Genomic DNA, 8760 nt, shown 5'->3' with positions numbered 1-8760 from the left:
CGGTGCTCCGACTCCCAGTAATTACGACTGTATTAGCCCGACTAATCCGGCCCAGGAGCACCCCTGAACCAGGCTCTACAAACACTGGTGCGCATCATGCCACGTAGCAATGGGACTAATCGCTCATTATTAATAATAGCCTACTGCACAACTGAAAATATTGTTGCGACCCCGCATGTTTTTGTTATGATGTTTAAGTTATGTGATTTCATCGCTGTAGCCTACTGTATGTCCTCTGTGTGTGTGAGGGAGGGAGGAGGAGCAGAGGAAGAAGTGTCTTTTTTTCTTTCCGCCTATCACCGGTCTGATGAGGGAGCGATGTTCTTAATCTCAACAACTAAACTATCAAGTCACAAACAAAACTGACACACATGATGTTATGTTATGTTATGTTTATTTATTATGATAAACAAACAGAACTATGTTGCAGTTTGTTTGTCAAGTTAACCTGTCACCTTCAGCACCACGGACAGCACCGCAGATGAGCCGCGGAGCTGCATCTGTGAGTGTCTGGGCTCTGGACTTCGGGCCTGGGGCCTCATTTATCAAAACTGTAAGTAAGCAGTGTAAAACTGCTGCTACTAAATGTTTTGCTTAGGCCTACGGCGAAAAGACACCCACAATAGGCTATTTACACCTTTTTCAGATCTATCAAACTGTGCATACGCACAACTCTCCGCAATTTCTCTTTGATAAATCACACTGGACCCAAGAATGGTGCGCACGTGAACACACCTCATATTCTGTCCCCGGAACGTCTAGACACAACCATATATGGTCAGCACGTACATATTAATTAGCCATGTGCGCTCTGTGGAGTGGCAACAAAGTGACAATGAAGACAACGGGCGGAGGGCGGAGGAAAGAAAGTGAGATACACAGCGACATCAGGCAATAAATCAGTCAGAAAAATGATCTTGCATTTTAATAAGCTACAATAAAAACAAAAACCTCCCAAATCTCAACAAAAGGGAGCAGAAAGAAGTATAATCTTAGAATCTGCCCCTTTATCCCAGAAAAAAAGAGAGAGAGAGAGGTTATGTCAGATGAATTAGTCCTCTAACAGACTTGTCAGTAGTTTTTCCAGTAGGATGTAGTTAACGGGCAGGGTGTCACGCCCACTGCCCCCTAGTCTCTCTCTCTGTGCTTGATTTCTGATTAGGAGCTCCTGTGCTGGAGGTTGGACCTCTGCTCCACAGCTGCCATCTATCAGCCATCAGCCTCCTACTTAACCAGTGCTTCTCAGTCAGTCGGTGCTGGATGATAAAGAAGGTTTAGGATCGCCAGCTCAGTTCTGCACTCGACCAGAGTTCTTCAGCCAGTTTCCTGCTCTACCTGCCTCACGTCGACAGAATCCCACGGCCTGAATCTTCCTGCTAGAGAATAATAAATTCTTGCACTGATCTGCTGCCTCTGCCTCTGTCTCTGCCTCTGAGTCCATTTACCTGGTCTTAACAGTATCATCCAGCCAGCATGGACTCTGCAGAGCAGGAGGCAATCAGGCAGGCAGTGACACTCCAGGGAGTGCATTTGGGACATCTCGACACATCCCTGAACGAAGTTAGGGATCAACTCAGTCAAATTACTGCTGCCCTGGCTGTTGTTACCGATCGACTTAACACTGTTGTTGCCTCTCAGCCACCTGCTGGCCAACAAGCACCGTTGGCTGCGCCACAAGCTCCTCCGGTTCATCCAGCTGCTCCACCCGGCCCTGAAGGAGCCCCTGCTGGCAACGACCCCCACATTCCACCTCCAGCAAAATACTCAGGTGATCCCAACACATGTCGCCAATTTCTCACCCAGTGCCAGCTAACATTCAATGCTCAGCCTAATCGTTATGCCAGTGAGGCAGCTAAAGTGGCCTACCTGGTAAACCTGTTGGAGGGTCCCCCCCTCAGCTTCTACAATGCCCTGTTCGAGCAACGCTCCCCCCTCGCCATGTCTGCTGATGCACTTGCTACTGAGCTTAAGCGGGTGTATGATCATCCCATACGGGGTCAGCAGGCTGGTCTGCAGCTTTCAAGGATCCGCCAAGGGAGACTTCCTGTCCGAGAGTTTGTAAGTCAATTCCAAGGATCTGCATTGGAGTCGGGCTGGAATGAGGCAGCACTTATTACAGCTTTCCAGAACGGGCTCAACCGTGACATCGGAAGGGAGCTAGCAGTCCGGGGTGAGTTCACAACTTTAGATGAGGCCATAAAATCAGCTATAAAAGTGAGTGACCAACTGTCCCTGTGGCGTTCTGAATCAACTGTTTCCCCTACTTACCGTTTTGAGCAGCGAGCATCCCTCGGCCCACGTCGAGAGGTGACAAGTTCCCGTGAGGTCCACCGGGAGATGCCGAAGAGCCCTGAACCCGAGCCCATGCAAGTAGATAGTGTTCACCTGTCCCCTGAAGAGAAGGCCCGCAGAATTAAGTCTCAGTCCTGTTTGTATTGTGGCCAAGCTGGCCATTTCATTGCTAATTGTTCCATCCGTCCAGCAAAAGGTCCGGCTTGGCAGTAGTTGGGGAGATACTGTCGAGCCGTGTAGTCAGCCCTTCTCCCCCAGACCGACCTCAGCTTGAGGCTGCCCTCTTGTTGAGGGGTCAGTCTTTTCCCCTCACAGCACTCATTGACTCAGGGGCCGACGAGAGCCTAATTGACAGCGTTGTTTGCCAGCAACTGGGTATCCAGACCGAGCCCCTCGATGTTTCCCTGGAGACTAAGGCCCTCAATGGCATGCTGCTGGCCACAATTAACCGTAAGACAGCCCCGGTAACCATGCATCTATCTGGCAATCATCAGGAGGTAATTCGTTTTCATGTGATTGACTCCCCTCATGTACCTCTGATCCTGGGGTTTCCCTGGTTAAGGCTTCATAATCCTCATTTTGATTGGACCACTGGAAAGATCCGTTCCTGGAGCCCTTTCTGCCATTCTCATTGTCTCCGCTCAGCCCTGACTTCTACTTCTGATCCTCAGCCTGCAGTGGAGCCCCTAGATCTGTCGTCTGTTCCTGAAGCCTATCATGACCTAGCCCCGGTTTTCAGCAAAGAGCAGGCCCTTTCTCTTCCCCCTCACCGGCCCTATGACTGTGCAATTGAGCTCCTGCCTGGAGCTCCACTCCCCAGCAGCAGGCTGTACAACCTCTCCCGTCCAGAGCAACAAACCATGGAGAAGTATATTCAGAAGTCCTTAGCTGCTGGGATCATTCGTCCATCGTCCTCTCCGGTAGGTGCTGGATTTTTCTTTGTGGGGAAAAAGGATGGCACATTAAGACCATGTATTGATTTTAGACGGCTTAACAACATTACTGTCAAGAACAAGTATCCCCTGCCTCTCATTGACTCTGCCTTTGTCCCTCTACAAGGAGCAACCATCTTCACCACACTGGACTTGCGCAACGCTTACCATCTGGTGCGCATAAAGGAGGGTGATGAGTGGAAGACTGCTTTCAATACACCTTTGGGTCATTTCGAGTATCTCGTTATGCCCTTTGGATTGTGCAATGCTCCTGCAGTCTTCCAGGCCCTGGTGAATGATGTGCTTCGCGACATGCTTGGTCGGTTTGTGTTTGTCTATATAGATGACATTTTGATTTACTCTCGCTCTCTCCAGGAACACCAAGAGCATGTCCACTCAGTCCTGCAGCGCCTCCTGGAGAACAAGCTGTTCGTCAAAGCCGAGAAATGTGAGTTTCATGCCATCTCTACCTCCTTTCTCGGCTACATTGTCTCACAGGGAGAACTCAGAATGGATCCAGCCAAGGTTTCAGCAGTTGCTGACTGGCCGACTCCCACAAACCGCAAGAAGCTGCAGGGCTTCAACGGCTTTGCCAACTTCTATCGGAGGTTTGTGAAGAATTACAGCAGCATAGCTGCCCCCCTAACTGCACTCACCTCTCCATCTGTTCCGTTCCGCTGGACCCCTGAAGCCGAGGCGGCCTTCCTGGAGCTCAAGCGCCAGTTCACCTCTTCGCCCATCCTAATCCATCCTGACCGGTCGCTGCAGTTTATTGTGGAGGTGGACGCATCCAACACAGGGGTAGGTGCTGTCCTTTCTCAACGCTCATCCAAGGATAATAAGTTGCATCCTTGTGCCTATTTCTCCCATAAACTTAGTCCCCCGGAGAAGAACTATGATGTTGGTAACCGGGAGCTGCTGGCAGTGGTTCTGGCATTGGAGGAATGGCGGCACTGGCTGGAAGGCGCGGAACATCCTTTCATAGTGTGGACCGACCATAGGAACCTCTCATACATCCAGACGGCCAAGCGTCTGAATGCTCGTCAAGCGAGGTGGGCCTTATTCCTAGGGAGATTCAATTTCATCATGACTTACCGTCCAGGTTCCCGGAATGTGAAGCCGGATGCCCTGTCCCGCCAGTTCTCTGCTGAGGAGGAGCCTGCCGCACCGGAACCCATTGTGTCTCCATCTCGTATCATAGCCTCTCTCACCTGGGAGATAGAAGCCAAGGTCCGCCAGGCCCAGTCCACTCAACCTGATCCAGGTAATGGTCCACCTAACTGTCTCTTTGTCCCAGATCCTGTCCGTTCTCAGGTACTGCAGTGGGCCCACTCCTCCCACCTTACCTGTCACCCTGGGTCTCACCGCACCATCTCGTTCCTAAGGAGGCGCTTCTGGTGGCCCACTATGGATGCAGACACCCGGTCATTTGTGGCAGCCTGTTCCACCTGTTCCCGGAATAAAACCACAACCAAGCCCAGTTCTGGTCTGCTCCGTCCTCTGCCCATTCCCAGTCGTCCGTGGTCCCACATCGCTCTGGACTTTGTGACCGGTCTTCCCCCATCTGGAGGTAATACTGTTGTTCTCACCATCATCGATCGTTTCTCCAAGGCTGTTCATTACATTGCCCTGCCCAAACTCCCCTCTGCACGTGAAACTGCTGATTTGTTGGTGCAACATGTTTTCCGTATCCATGGTCTGCCTTCAGATATTGTTTCCGACAGAGGCCCGCAGTTTACCTCCCAGGTTTGGAAGGCTTTCTGTACATCCATCGGGGCGACAGCCAGTTTGTCTTCGGGATACCATCCACAGTCCAATGGCCAGACGGAGCGGGCAAATCAGGAGATGGAGGCTGCTCTTCGCTGCGTTTCAGCAGCGGAGCCATTGTCCTGGAGTACTCGGCTGTCTTGGGTAGAGTATGCCCACAACATGCTCCCCAATGCCTCGTCTGGTATGTCTCCCTTCCTCTGTTCTCTCGGCTATGAGCCCCCTTTGTTTCCAGATCAGGAGGAAGAGGTCTCAGTCCCATCTGTTCAGGCCCATATGCGTCGTTGCCGTAGCACTTGGAAGCGTGCTCGTGCTGCCCTGCTACGTGCTTCGGCCAAGACCCAGGCGCAGGCAAACCGACGGCGTGCTCCAGCTCCCAGTTATGCCCCGGGTCAGAAGGTGTGGCTTCGCTCCAAGGACTTGCCTCTCCAAGTGGAATCTCGGAAGCTGGCTCCCCGGTATGTTGGGCCTTTTGAAATTGAGACTGTAATTAACCCCTGTGCTGTCCGTCTGAAGCTCCCAGCCTCCTTACGTAGGATACATCCTACGTTTCACGTGTCCCAGCTGAAGCCGGTTCATTCCAGTCCTCTCTCTCCTCCTGATGCTGCCCCCCCTCCCGCCCGCATGGTGGATGGTGGTCCCGTCCATACGGTGCGGCGCATCCTGGACGTTCGCCGCCAGGGGCGTGGCTTCCGTTACCTGGTGGACTGGGAGGGCTATGGCCCTGAGGAGCGCTGCTGGGTTCCCAGACGGGACATCCTGGACTCGTCGCTCATTAGTGACTTCCGTCGCCTCCATCCTGACCGGTTCCGTGGGGCGCCAGGGGGCGCCCGTAGAGGAGGGGGTACTGTCACGCCCACTGCCCCCTAGTCTCTCTCTCTGTGCTTGATTTCTGATTAGGAGCTCCTGTGCTGGAGGTTGGACCTCTGCTCCACAGCTGCCATCTATCAGCCATCAGCCTCCTACTTAACCAGTGCTTCTCAGTCAGTCGGTGCTGGATGATAAAGAAGGTTTAGGATCGCCAGCTCAGTTCTGCACTCGACCAGAGTTCTTCAGCCAGTTTCCTGCTCTACCTGCCTCACGTCGACAGAATCCCACGGCCTGAATCTTCCTGCTAGAGAATAATAAATTCTTGCACTGATCTGCTGCCTCTGCCTCTGTCTCTGCCTCTGAGTCCATTTACCTGGTCTTAACACAGGGGTCTGGGTTGTTTACTGCACCACAAAATGACACAAACAGGAAAGGCAAAAAAAAAAAAAAAAAGGAGGCAAACACATCAGCCGCGAGTCTCCTTCGTCTCGAGCCTCTCCAAACTGACCCAGAGCCGGTCCCGTCCAAAATCGGAATTCTGGATGGTCGGATTTAGCCCTGGTCGCAATATAGGGATTATTTTAGTCGGAGCAGTGGGCAGTCGGCCCATTGGGTCTAGAAAAGTCGGATTATTGGGTAGTCGGAGAGATGGGCCGTCGGACTTTTGGGTGGTCGGACTGACGTATGCTCCCCGCGCTACACATCAACAACAACAGCTGCTTGTTAGTCAGCAGTGACAACGCAGCCACACACGCACCAAACAGTCGCTGACACGGTGACACGGACGTTCGCAAGCGCCGTCATTTATATGGTTAAATGTCGGCGTCGCGCAGTTCTGTCCTTTCACCCAAGCCTAAAGCCCGGAGGAGGGCGGGTGGTTCAGTGAAAATGAAGCGTTCTGATTGGCCGAAAGCACACCGCTTACACACAGATCTGTGTGGCACCGGAGCATGATCCTCAGTGACAACAAGGCTGGTGACAACTTGATTGAAAACTGGCGAAATACGAGATCAAACAATATGCATACTAGGAGGTCAGAATGCGTGATAAGTACGTACATGTTGGCCGGTCTCGCAGGCAGCAGCTTCTCCTGCTCTCTCGACCCGTCTGGAGGCTGCTCGGTTTTCCACACACACGGGTCTGTCTCTACCGCTGTATGGATGTGTGTCTTGAGTGCAGACCAAGGGGGCAGTTGTCGGTCTGAGAAGTGAAGTCACTTCCTCGTTCAACAAACTGCAATCCCCTCTTCTTCCTCTGGGGGCTGGTGTCAGAAAGCAGCATTCTCCATAGACCCCCATGTTAAAATCACCCACTTTACATCCTCAGTAAACATGTTAAAAGCCTGGTGTCAGCACGTTTTTTAGTCTCAACCGATAGTTTCTACCCCCGCACACACTCTGAGGGGGTTTAACTCTACCGTTTGACTGTTATTAGGTTAAAATTCTGGCCAATCAGGGCGCAGAAACGTTGAGTGACAGGTCCGAGCAGCTCCGTGGACAGCTGCTTCGAGGCCAGTGGGCGGGTTCTCGGCCGGCCAATCCGCTGTTCAGGCCGCCATGTTGGAGTCACAACAATGACTCCCCACAACCAATGGGGGACGTCACGGACGCTACGTCCATTCTTTTTACAGTCTATGGTGCAGACGCAACTGACAAATAGTTATAGACGGACAAGCAAACTTAATCATCATTTATTTTATTTTGAAAATTGACCGGATTCTCTCGCCTTTTCTGTGCCCGACTTCCTGTCTGGTACGATCTGGTTCTATCCAGCTTGACGGCGCTCGTACTTTTTTCATTCAGCGCACTCAGCTGTTGTTTCAAGCCGCTACTGTCACATTATCAGCGACTAGTCGACGTCCAGCTCAAAACGTCATTGTGGAGCAGTAAAGTCGACTAGTCGACTAGTCTGTGCAAACCCTAGTGTGAACACAACTTGTGTTTGTCTGAAGAAAACTCCCCAGGAAGCTGAAGAATGAGGCTGTGAGCAGGTTTGCACAGGAGCCACAGCAGCAGTGAGTGGATGAAGGAGCTCTAATAGAAACCATCTGATCACAGTGACAGGACGGATCAGGATCTCATGATCAATGACTCTGTTCTTCTCTGCTCTTCACACAGATCAGCTGCAACACACTGACTCACTGTGATCAGTCACATCATGTGGAATAAAGCAGCCGTCCTCAGGACCAGTCCTGAGCTCCATCAAACCTGTCCACACATTTTGACTGGACTTGAAGTCAGAGTCCAGAGGAAGCAGAGAAACTGTAGAGCAGAGAGAAGCAGGCTCAGCTCAGAGCACATGGACTCAGACAGGAAGTGAAGCTCCAGCTGCTGGAGACTTTCATTAAGGAGCCACTTTGTGGCTTCATCTGATCTGGAGTCAGCACACACACAGTCTGAAAACAGCTGTTTGATCACACACACATTCAGCCACAAACACTGATTATTACACTGTTCACTACACTCACTTTCTTCTGATTGACAGCTCCAGGCCTCTGGACAGTGAGGACATCTGGATGTCACACTGTGATTGACTGTCTCCTCAACACAACAACACATCTCATCAGGACAAGACCAGGATCTCAGAGAGACTGAGCTGATTATTGATCATCAATATCTGACCAGACAGAGACCTGATGGTGCCGCCTGGTTTCTGTCTCTTATTTCCTCCTTGGTTGGAGACGCTGGGAGACGAATGTCTCTGAGCAGTGGACATGCTTTGATTCTTGTTGCTGTGTTGTTATTAGTGTGTCCACACTCAACAGGTGTCTACAGTCTCTGGAACTGTTCAGGTCAAACACTCTGTTGGTTCAGGAGCAGTTCAACCAGCTGCAGCTGAAATGTTTCCTGATAACACTCTGAAATAAAGTCTGATCCAAACATCTGGAGAGACTCAGAGCACAGCTGCCAGCAGCTGCTTTCATCACTGACATCTCTTCTCCTGAATATGACAGTGAGTC

The sequence above is a fragment of the Trachurus japonicus genome, chromosome 13, assembly GCF_045865225.1.
Source record: "Trachurus japonicus isolate A0001 chromosome 13, Traja_1.0".
Lineage (NCBI taxonomy): Eukaryota > Metazoa > Chordata > Actinopteri > Carangiformes > Carangidae > Trachurus > Trachurus japonicus.
The sequence above is the reverse complement of the archived record's forward strand: the minus strand, read 5'-3'. Positions refer to the sequence as shown.